Source organism: Amblyomma americanum, chromosome 9, assembly GCF_052857255.1.
Source record: "Amblyomma americanum isolate KBUSLIRL-KWMA chromosome 9, ASM5285725v1, whole genome shotgun sequence".
In the NCBI taxonomy this organism is placed as follows: Eukaryota; Metazoa; Arthropoda; class Arachnida; order Ixodida; family Ixodidae; genus Amblyomma; species Amblyomma americanum.
This window is the reverse complement of record NC_135505.1, coordinates 103,828,833-103,841,071: the sequence shown is the minus strand read 5'-3', so window position 1 is coordinate 103,841,071 and position 12,239 is coordinate 103,828,833. Positions and strand designations below refer to the sequence as shown.

Genomic DNA, 12,239 nt, shown 5'->3' with positions numbered 1-12,239 from the left:
GGACGGTACAATTGAGAGCGAAAAATTTTTATACGAAAGATTGGAGGGGGCCCGTCGAGCGCGAACTCTGCTGCGTTTGGCATGGGAAGACCCCTTTAAAACTTCCGACGGTTGGGTCTAAATATCATATTCGCAATTCGCTTTGGAGGTGATTGTTGATTTAAATTGAATTGCATTGTTTTGAGCCAAATTCCAAAACTCATTAGGAAATTAAGGCCTCATAACTGACAAGTACATTTAATGACGGGATATCTCGGGGATAAACCAAAGCTGTAAAAGGCTTTGCTGTAGTAAGTAAGCGCCTGAAAATAATCGCTCTTTTTAAGCTCTAAATTCGGCCTCACAAAAAGTTATTTGATCGATCATAGTCCCAGATATATGATTCTCTACGAGACATAAAAACAATTTTATTTCGCTATAAGTCTGCTCGAAACAAAAGTGATGCGTAGTGGTCAGTCGATATAAACAAAGGTCACGATGCACTTAAAGTTCCTTGAGGTAAGATTTGTTCCATAAACAACACTGGCCTTCAGGCGTTTTCACGACGTCCTTGTGGCCCCATCATGCAAGTACGACTCACAAAATCAACTCCAATGTCATCCGGAGCTGGTCTTGATGCACGTAGCCGTCCCGCACAAGGTCAAACAGATTAAGGGACCCTTCAGAATGATAAAACGGCTCGTTCGATGTCTCTGTGGGCCTTCGTGTGAATGGACATGAAGGGGAGGGTTTAAATTCTAGCTGCCGTTTTGTAAATTCCTTCGGGTGCACCACACTAAGCCTAAAGCTGTGTTGGAATGGCCATTGTACAACGCCGTCCATGTTGCCCCTGTGTAGCTGCAGCCCCAAATAAAGCGACAGAGACTGACCACTTTTCGCAAACAGAACCGCAGGAGACATGCGGTAGCCGCGCAGGTAAGTTGGCTCGGTTTTATATGGAGCGCATCCGTGCGCCATAGCCCTACCGTAAAGCAATTGAAAGCCTTTGACACAAAAATGACGCTCTGATCTTCCGTGTTCAGTGCGGCAAATCAGCCTGTTCAAGGAGGCCAACTCTTTTTCGATTTCCTTATTTGCACGCTTGATTTCATCGATGGTTGCATCAAACCATGAATTGCAGTCATTTATCTGTCCGGTCGGTCTCTGTAATTCACCTTTGATTTCTCTTTGCAAAAAAGTTATTGTGCTCAAAAGACTGCCGACGTCCTCACTTCCAGAGATCGAGGATGCTTCCAGCTCCTGCTTAGAAGCGGTTGTTTGGTGGACACTTGCGTTTGATGTGCCTTGGCCATCTCGGGCTCCCTGAAAATTTTCCTGCTTTATAGTCATACGGACGGCGTTTACGCCTTGAGAGATATCGTTCGGTCGGCCGGCTCGTGTGTTGCCAATGCTAAGCAACTGCTCCAGAATTGCCCGGATTTCGCTTGTGTGCTGATCAAGGGCTCTCCCCAAAGCTGTCAAAAGAGACTCATCTTGCCCAGTCTGCCCTCCGTGCTCTGGAGCAGGATGACGGGTTGCGAGACTTGAACAGCCCGATCTGAGGTGCGCACACATGTTGTTGCAAAGAACTTGAGCCAAGCACTCTGGGCATCGAGCAGAGTGGTGTCGACAGTGAAGCTGGAAGTGTTGGGTGATGTTCGAGGCAGCCATTATGGCGGTGCAACCGTTTGCTTCATTCCAGCAGCAGACCTGCATTTGAAGAGCTAAGTATTAGTTATTGAAATTACAAAAGATACAAGTGAGAAGAACAATAAAACATCTAGATGGGACTTCGTTGTCATCCCTGGTGTACGGCAATGATGCAAGATAGAATATAAATAAAAGTGTCTCCGCCACCCTTGTTTGGGGCGGGAGAAAGACGATGAATTATGAATGACTCAAGTTATATGAATATGACAAAGACGGACACAACAAAAATTAAAAAGAGATCACAATCATATTCTTGATTGGACGAAAAGGAGTCAGGAGTTTAATAAGAGTGGAATGTTGCCGCATTTCCTCCGTTACAGTGAATGATCGCCGCTAAATTTCGCCGTATTTTTTTTTCATTCTGCCACTAGCACACACAAGGCCACCTCTCTGCAGAGTCGAACGAACAATACTCAGTATGCGAGGGTTTGCGGTGGCAGTCACAGCTCGACCATTTTTCTTTTTGGCGCAATTTTCTTTACTTTCTTGAAAGTCAACGTATTGGCGGTAGAATTACCTAACCACCCTGCAGAATATTGACGAAACGTTAGTGATGTTCTGTGCTTAGTTTTGAGGTCATGACCCTGTCGACCAATCCAATTTTCTCGACACGCTGCAGCCGACGCCCGGTTCTCCGCTGAACAGGACCCCTTAACGCTTTCGTATTAATATTTGTCCTGAAAATGCAGATCTCAAGTGCGAACGCTTCAGAGACTGCTTTTTTTAGGATGCTGTTGAGGCTGTGTACTTTACATTGGCAACTCAGGCAGCACTTGCAATCGGGCCAATATTTGAAATGTATTGGCATAGGGCGGTCCTAAAAAGGACTTGGGACGATTACTGGGACGATTACCTTTACTGCTTGGGAAAATTCCCGATTAGCGAACCATTAATTTGGCATTTTGCGCAACCGTGCACCTACTGCTGCACTGAAAATCGGTTTCAGCCGACTGGGCGCTAACTTCTATACACCTTTAGCATACAGTGTATAGTGTTATTGTTACCGGAGTAACTGGAGCCCGCGCGCAGCCAATAGGGAGTTTTTGTATAGCGTACGCAGACATACGCAAAGGCATAGCGTACGCTATTAAATAGCGTGCTTCGTAGTGCGCATGCGCCAAACGCTATTCCAAATTGAGGTTTAACGTACGTGTGCGTTACGCACGCTGTTACTCGAATTTAGTGCGCGTGCTCTTGCGTACGCTAGGAAAAATAGCCTCGTCAAGATGGCGGCGTCCGTCACTCGCTTCGGCGAGAATTCGTTGTGTTGTGTTGTGTTCGGTTTAATGGCGCATAAGCGACTAAGGCCACCATGCGACAAGCTCAAAGTATGAAGAATGGTTTTCTGGAGATTTTTAAAAAGATATAAAAATTGGCGGTGTGCAAAAGCGGAAAGAGTTATTCAGTTATTCCTCGTTCACCTGGTTTTCTTTATCTTTCCGAGCGCATGAGCTTGGTTCCCCTCACGGTCCACGTTCGTTTTGGTCGCCTAGGTTTCTTTCAGTCGAAAGTTAGTGCCTGTGTTGTCCGTCTTTCTTTGTCCCTTGTGCCGTTTTTTGCGCTTCCCATATACCATGGATCATCGTTACCGACTCGCACAAGTTTCCACCCTTGTGAAACGAGGAGGAAACAGGAGAGTAGTCAGAAAGAAGATAGATAGAAGAAGAAGCCAGAGCTGCCGTCTACAGGAAGCTGGGGCCAAAGTGGTGCGTTGCCTCCACCGAGGGGCTTTAAAGGTCCAAACGGTCGCCATCGGATCAACTACCAGGATCCCCATTTTCCCAAGAACACGGCGATGCCACGCACGGCGAAGCGCGGGTGCTCAGGTCCGTGGTGATGCACCGTTCACCATCATCCCCCTGCGGGGGTCTCCCTGCGGATGCTCGGGAACCCGTGGTGTCGCCACTCACCAACGCCTGTACGCTGGAGACGCCCCCACTGCGGGGCTCGGCGAGAATTCGTCAATGGGTGCGTTCCAATTCCTACTTAGACGTCTAGCCGTACAGGCGCCATCTTTGGACGCGTTCCATTTCTCACGAAGCAGTCCAAGAAGACTGCTTCGCCGAAGTCAACATCAATGCAGGCTAACTTCCTGTCTAGAGATGGCGGAGCTGACGTACGCGGAGCGAGTCGTGCTCTTCGTCAGCGTCGGACTGCAGCCGGAGTATGGATCGGCACCGTCCTTCAAGTGTGAGTCATTCCTTTAAGATGGTACGCAAAATAGTTGGCTAATTAAACAGTCTTCGTGGACGTGCGATTCCTAGCGGTGATTCACGCAGGAGAGAATCGAGTGGTTGAAAGATTTGCTATAGCAGCGGAGGCGGTAGTTCTGCTTACATGGTCTGTTTATAATCTGACGATGCGGGCTCTTAGCGCCTTGATTTTATGGATTAAAACTCGTCGCTGTCGTTGGGCTCTTCGCCGACGTTAAGACGGCTGGCGTAACTGTTTACAAATGTGTTTTTCGGTTGCTATATTAGCTGCATCAAATGTTTCGTGCACATTATCTCTACAGTCTCAGAACAAACACACCGGCGTGTTGCGAATTGATTTTAGTCGGTGCAGGATTAAAGCTCGCTGCTGTATTCAGGTTTTTGGCCGCAGCTGAGTACTTTGTACGGCAGACAGCAGGCTTAATGGCACGCATGTGTTTTTCTGTTGCAGTGTCACCTTTCGCGCATATTAATTTTGTGTTTACGGTCTTTCGTATTCTTTTTTATGTTTACAGGTTCGCCTGGATGAGCACTTTCGAGGAGCATTGTGCTCTTGAGGACAACAACAATAGTGCCAATAATAAAAGAATAATGCATATGTCTTTAGCGTAGTCTTCGGACTGCGGACAATACGGTCTGCTACAAGTAGACTGACTGATAGGCGCTGCCACCAGTTTGATTCGCAAGTAAAATTATTGCAGCAAAAAATATGCGAACTGTTGAAAACGCGTTTTTGATGATTGTGATTGCAAAGTTTAAGAAAAATTGCAGTATAACTGTCCATAAGATTTAGTTACATTTTTATGCGGCGAGGTGGCACGAGCAGTAGACAAGTTACAATATGTGGACATGTAGACGGCTTCCTAGACGTCACACTAGACGTCTTGTCGGACGTCTAGAGAATTGAAACGCGCTCAATGGTATTCGATTTTTAGGCATAATCATTGCCTTCAAATGGCACACGTGATATTCGCATTGCCTGCCCTCGCGAACAGCATAACGAATGCGGGATAAACTTGCCCAATTCACGATTCAGTGTAACGATTCCGCCGTTCTTAACCATAACAAGACATTGCCGACTGTGAATTGGCTGAGTTTGGATTTTTACGACAAGATATTCATAGCCTTGCCAAACGCAGTCGATTCGGCGGTAGACAGAAGGGTCCGAAACACCTCGACATGTTTTTAAAACAGCGCTCGGTTCAGTTACTTCAAATAAATTAGGCCCTGACTCGACTCAACTGGTGATGAACTGGCGATCTCCGCGCTACAACCTGGATAACCTTGGCTAAGTGTGAAAAATTTTCAAAATATTTTCACACTTTAACACCACATGGCGCCACTGCGGCCAGCGCTATCGTTGCGTTCGGGTTTGCATACGATAAACTAGAAGTGCTCATGCGATTTCCAGTGTAATCTCCCGCTAAATGCTCGCGTATAACGTGCGTAAGCGCTCATTCGCTATACTAAAGGTCTCTAACATCCGAGCTCAATGCGCTTTGGCGGCGCGAGATGGAGCCAGGTACCCGACAGCTGAGCGCGCGCCTGCAGCATCTGGACAAATTGGCGAGTGCTTATGGGCAGTGGGCTGGCTCCCGGTACTACGGTAACGGTAACATGGTACACTATATGCTCAAGGTGTGTACTTACTAACTGTCCACACGATGCTTACAGTCATAGGACGCATGCCATGAGACAGCATCAGGCGCCACACCGGGTGTTTGGCGCTCATTATTTGGACAGGTTTTTTGTATAATTATCAGTTCGTTCGTACAATTCACTTAGAACTGCCACGATTTTAGATAATTTCCATTTGACTTTACAGTGCTGTGCACAGAAGCACCCTTTATTCACAGTTTTTTTCTTATTTCTTAAAATTTTTTTTCAGAAATTTGGCTTCCCTGGACGCGCTGTATATTCCAAAAAAAAAAGGCGATCGAAATTGAGACGAGGAAACTCCTCCCACCAGTAGCGACCACCATATTGAATGCTATCGTGACGTCACCAGGGAAAACACGAAGCAACGTCGTCTGCTCTCGTAGCTGCAATGTGCGCAGCGAGGTCTCTTGTTCGCTGTACTTCCGCGGGTGATCGAAGTAGCAGTCGTCCCCTATATATATGAGTGACTGGTGCCGTAAAAGCGATAATAATGATAACGCAGTTATTCTCCGGAATGTAGGTATAGGGTCCGGTTACACTAGACCGATGGGACAGCGATCGGCGGTCGGCAGGCTGGTCGGTATGCAAAGGCCATCGCTGACGCACTGGTCTGTCAAGCTAGACCAACGACGACATCAGCACGACCAGCTGCCCCGTATCGCAGTAGTGTAAAGAGTCAGCTTAGTGGGAACCAGAAGAGTGTGATAAGGGACTACCCTGACAGCGCATGAATGCGGGCCAATATTAGGAAGCCACTGGCAAAGCGTGGCCCTAAGTAGGCCCAGAGTTACCAATGAGCATCTGATATTGGCTGTGCCATCATAATATCACGGCTATAACGTGCAATGTTAGCCAGAATAGGTTAAGGTCTGCCAGGTCTGCCAGGAATAGGTCTGCCAGAATAGGTTAAGCCATTTTCAAAACCTGGCTATCCTGGGCCATTTTAGCCAGAGCTCTCCCACTCTATGCCAGAATTGGCTAAGCCATTTTCGAAACTTGTCTCTATTGGCCTTGGCTTGCCACCCGTAATGCAGTGTTAAATATATATGGCGAACACTGTACCGTCCATTATATTGGGTAGAAGATTGATTTTGTTGCCGAGTACACTCTCGGTAGCCTATAATTAACGCTTTAAAACTCGTTTAAGCTCCATGGCTTGGTTTCGCCGGGTTCAAAAATTTGAAATTTATTCATTTTTCCCCTACCGAATACTTTCGCAGTATGTGCGTGATGTTGGATAAACAAGGAATATTTTCCGACTGCGCAGTTGGACATGAGGATAGTTATGAAAAAAAATAAACTCAATGAAACCAAAGCTGTCAGCAGATCGCGCCGTCCAGAGGGAGCTCTCGTACAGGAGAAACTAAAGGAGAAGTATAGTTCGTATGACATTCTATAAACTTAAGAGCTTTACAACTTATTGGACCTGATGCTAGCCACGGCTACATACGCGATGTACATGCACCAGCGACGATGTGCTTTCATTCGGTGCCTGAGCATAGAACTTATCGGCGAGGCAAGCGACACGGGCAGCAATCGCAGCACGACGGTGCCGCTCGTCGCCGTCGCCTGGGCTTGTGCGGCCGAGCGAAAGCTTCACGCCCGGTGAATAGCCGGCCTTAAAAACTGCGCTTGGGTACCTTATCCGTTTCAAAAAGAAGCGAAACGAGCGGCTGCTTTTCATATCTCCCCACTTTCTTAGTAATCAGCGGGGAACTCCTGCCAGATGCTTGAATTTCGGACGACGGTGGACCGCCGGCCCCTTTCGTGACGAGGCCTAGTGAGTGTGCAGCATTCGTGCGTGCGAGTTCCGCGATTGCAGAGAGCGAATTCGCAAGTTTTAGCGCCTGAAAATAGCTGTAGAACGTAGTTTTCGCTACAGTGCCCTAAAAGCGACGTCTGCCTATATCGCAGGGGGCGAGTAAAATAAGCGGAAGAGCAGATATGTGACCCGGTCTGCACAGCATATGCTGAAGGCAGGCGGCAGCAGCCGTCGGCGTCGACTGTGGACAAGCAATCTTTGTTGTTTTCATTGATTCAGGTAACTCCCGAACGTATTTTTAGCTAAAGCGCTTTCAAATCAAATACTAATGACATAAGAGGAATCAGATACAATTAGCAGGAAGCGCTGGTCCTATGCAGCGCTTATTGCAGTGTTACCATAGTGCGTAAATGAGTAAAACTACAACTTGTGAGCAATACTACGTAATATTTATGATAAGGAGAGCCCGCCTTGTGTTTTATGCTAAGCAAACGAGCAGTACTGTTTGTGCACAGCTATGTAAACAGTCCTAGCGCGGGCCTGCAGCTGTCGGGATCGTCGCATTCCAGGCCACAATGCGCACGCACAGTAACGCTAAATCATGTACTATTATTTTCAAGCACTCATTTAGACGGCGGCGACTATTCATCGGTGCGGGCAGTGAAAGCATTTCGAGTCGCTCAGGTTTTTGCGAGCGGCTTCGTTCTTGCAAAAGGGTTCTACGAGCCGAAGGGAATGTATGTTCGAGTTGCAAATGCACACATGCAGCTGGGAAGTCGTCTCATTCGGCACTTTTCACTGCTCCTTTCGTACCTCAAGGTTACTATTGTGCCACCTTGCGATAATTTGAGTTTAATTATCGAGCCCAAGAATAGCGGCCAAGAAATTAGCAGCTACCAAACGCCGCGGCTTTCACGGCGCACGTCGGGGTAGGCATGCACGACACGTGCCGCTTTTCCCATACGAGAGAACTTGACTGCTCAAAAGAAACCACACTCATAACATAAAAATAACATGCTTATGAGCGTAAATAATAAAGCAGGTGTCCATCGATTTCTGCTTCCTTAACAATCAGAAAAGGGGTGCCACGAGCAAGTCCGCTTTCCCAAGGATCACTCATCTCGCGTACTAAGCCGAAGAAGCCTTCCGGAAAGAAAACACGGAAAATGCATTTTATTTCGATAAGCTAAAAAAAATGGCCTGGCTTAGCTTATGGTTAAGCCTAGGATGCGAAGCATACGTCGCTTGGCAAGCCGTACTTCTCGTTCTTCTCCCGTTTCCGTGGCTCTTTGTAACTTGCGCTTTGCGGTCTGGTGAGCCGCCCTCTCCCTAGCCGACATCTCGCTGCTCAACTGACTCAACGAGTGCGTCGCCTTTTATACAATGGCGTGACGTCAGTATCTCCTAGCAGTAGGAGCGGGAGTTAGGCCGCCGGCGGAGGCTGCGCGTCCGCAAGCGAGGGCACGAGTTGAGCCCCAGCTTTCACAGCTGTAGTGACGTCATATCACGTGGTGCGCCGATGTAGGTCAAGTGGTAGCTACGCGGCCGCGCGCGGCGCAGCAAGGAAGAGCTCGATTGTGCGGCTAGTATGCTTCGCAGAAACGAAAACGTTTCGAGGGACCGCCGTCTTTGTCCTGTGTTCTTCTCCAGGTGTCTCGTGCTTTCGCTGGTGAAGTTATGTCTGAAAGACCGCCGTCTACGGTGTGCATGCAAGCACCTCAACAGCGCGCAGCAGACGACACGGCGCGGGTATGCCGCTCTGACGTCAATGATCAGAGGTTGCCACACCAGCAAGCAGTTCGCAGAAGAAACGGAGAACATTCGTTTTAAAAATATTTACCGCACAGAATCAACTGAAACTTAGGGGAATTTTAATTAGCCATTTGAGAATTAAACGCGATAAGCAGCGTATGCGTGAAAATAGGCTGTAAAGACCCCTTTACGTCTGCACTGCAGCTCCGCCCACTTTTAGGACCGGCGCACAGAGTTACTCCACGACCAAAAAGTCCGTTGTTAAAACTTCTCTTGTCACCTAAACAAGATGCGAATCACGAGAAAAAGTTCTAGAATTTTGATACCTGGCTTGTTTAATTAAGTCAAATATTACGAAGCTTGTTACGTTTACTTTCGTGACTGGCTAGCGGAGTGATACAGTACGCCGCGGAACGTGGCCCAGTGTTGACAACTGCTGTTTTTTTTTAAGTTGTATCCCACTATAGAGTGAACAAACGCCGCGATGCCGCGAAAACAAAGCGAAATTTTCAGCAGGTGCTTGGTTACAGAGAATGTTTGCTCGCATTTGAAGGCGCAAAGAGCAACAAACTGCCACAGCGGTCGTGTTGTCCCACTAATAGATCATCTGTGCGCTTGATCGAAGGCAGGCAGAAAAGTGTGATGAACGCTGGAGAGCGCCGCGTGTTGTCGAAAAAGGGAGAAGCTTGTAACAACTAAGTCAGGTGCGATGTAATTGAACAAACGAATAAAAACGAATACTAAACGAGACTGCGAAGAGCTGGAGATAACAGTTAATTTAGAATCCCTAAATAATCAGCGATTCGCTGATTACATTGCCTTGCTGAGTCATTCAGGAGTTTAACTGCAAAGCATGATCAATGATTTAGACAGGCAGAGCAAAACGGTTGGTCGAAAAATTAACATGCAGAAGACCAATGTAATGTTTAACAGCCTAGCAAGCGAACAGAGGTTCACAACTGGAAGCGAGGTGCTGAAAGTGGTAAATGAATACGTCTATTTAGGCCAGGGAGCGACAAGTGATTCCGATCATGACAGGGAACTAACCAGGATGATAAGAATGAGGTGGAACGCATATGGCAGATTCTCTCGGATCATGAATAGCAGTTTAGCACTGTCACTCAAGAGACAAGTGTATAACAGTTGTATCTTGCTTGTACTCACTCACGGGGCAGAAATATGAAGGCTAACGAAAAGGGTTCAGCTTAAGTTAAGGACAACACAGGGAGCCAGGGAACGAAAAATGATAGGACTGACGTTAAGAGACCGGAGGAGGGCAGAGTGGGTGAGGGAACAAACGCGTGTTAATGACATTCTAGTTGAAGTCAAGGGGAAGAAATGAACATGGGCAGGGCACGTACTGCGAAGGCAAGATGACCGCTGGACCTCAAGGGTAACGGAGTGGATTCCAAGGGAAGGCAAGCGTCGCAGTGGGTGGCAGAAGGTTAGGTGGGCGGATGAGATTCGGAATTTTGCAGGCATAAAGTGGGCGCAGCTGGCAAAAGACCGGGTTATTTGGAGAGACATAGGAGAAGCCTTTGCTCTGCAGTGGGTGCAGTGAGGCTGATGATTATGACGCGAGATGGCTTGCTGCATTGAATTTTCCAGCTGGTGTGGCTCTATTGATTACTCGTAGTGTTCTCATTCGCAGGCGGACATATGCGCACGGACCACATGAATCTGGTGGGAAATGTGTACGTCACAAAGCAGACTATTACATATGTTGGAATCTTACGATAACGAAGCGCTTTTCCATCTCTGGCGATACCAATTGTCGCTGTTTGGATTCGCCACACGCTGACATATTAGAACACTTTGGCGCTTGGTAGTGTATATGCTTATCGGAAGATATCATGTAGCGAATAATCCTTGCGGGCTCTAGGGATTGCTTTTCCTCTGCAGAGTGCACAAAATAAATCTTAGAGAGCACCGATGAACGAATGGAATTGAATTTTCGACCCCAATAAAACGGCTTCGCAGCTATCGTGTTATTCCGCTGATGAATTTTTTTGCGATGCCGGCGAAGTTTTTATTCGCGATTTTCTTCATATTCGGAACCATCCGTAGGCTAAGCTTCGAGAGACTTCGATTAAGTCATTACTAGCATCTCAGGACGGGACTCAGGACAGGAAGCGCTGAACGCTACCACCTACAGAAATAAAGAAGTCAGCCCTCACATTAGCAATTCTGATTTGCAGGAAGCTTGCTTAAACTGCAAGAGTAAAAGAAACGTGCTCGAACAGTCACTGCTTCACTGCTCAACGTTTAAACGCATCCCTGAATAGCGTGACATTCACCTTTTGTTACATGAAGGCGTCGTGCTGTCGTCCGCTTGCGCGTAAACTTTGTCGCACGTACGCAGCTCTTACTACGCCCCAAACACCCAATATAACAATTGAGATACCTGTACTGTTCGACTTCTTCGCTCACCTGTTCATTAAGCAGATGTTCGGCAGTGAAGTGCGTCCACTCTATGTCCTTTTCCGGGCACAGCAGGCCGTCCAGGGGACAGAGTCGCTCGCCGCCCTGTGTGCACTGCTCGTAACAGGACTCGCAAAGGACGTGTGGGCAGGGAAGAACCGCCGTCTTTGTGCGCACCAGTCCGCAAGCACTGCACACTCTGACGCATGGAAGCGGCTTCACGAAGTGCACAGGCCTCCAGTCGAGGTCGGTGGTGAACCCGACCAGCGTGTAGGTCACTTTTCCAGGAGGCATTCTGCCTTGCTGTCGTCCTAGCGCTAAACAATTGTGGGAATGCTCTGCCCGCCCGCGAATGCTTCTTCCGCTATATCTGTCTCTCCCCCTCTCCTTCGGGTTTGTTTTTTTGCCCGTCGTCGAGGCTAAGATTGCAGTGATAGCCACAGCAGACACCTCTTCCGGTTCCTTGCTACGTGGTGTCTGCACTTTCAGGTCACTTTGCTGATTACTACTGCGCAGGCGTGCGCATGTACACTCCTAAAATGGTGGCTGGTTGAGCACCGAAATTTTTATCACAACGTGAAAGAGAGAGGGGGTTCGACCTGGGGCTTTGTTAAGCACGTGTTCGTGTTTCATTTTTGTTTTTCAGGTACTGTATTTCTTCAGCAAAAATTGCGCGGAGAGGGGAGCGAGAAACAAAACGCCACTGGCCTTTCGTGACACCTCGATGGCTTTTTTTTTCTGCA

At 47.8% G+C, this 12,239-nt stretch overlaps 1 long non-coding RNA gene across 1 annotated transcript; it reads right to left on the bottom strand.

Moving 5' to 3' along the window:
- Positions 1–391: 391 nt before the first annotated feature.
- On the bottom strand, positions 392–11,818 carry LOC144105252 (uncharacterized). The gene is made up of 2 exons (XR_013308737.1): positions 11,506–11,818; positions 392–1,689 (listed from the first exon to the last, which is right to left on the bottom strand). It is a non-coding gene; the product is annotated as an uncharacterized LOC144105252 (long non-coding RNA).
- Positions 11,819–12,239: the final 421 nt, after the last annotated feature.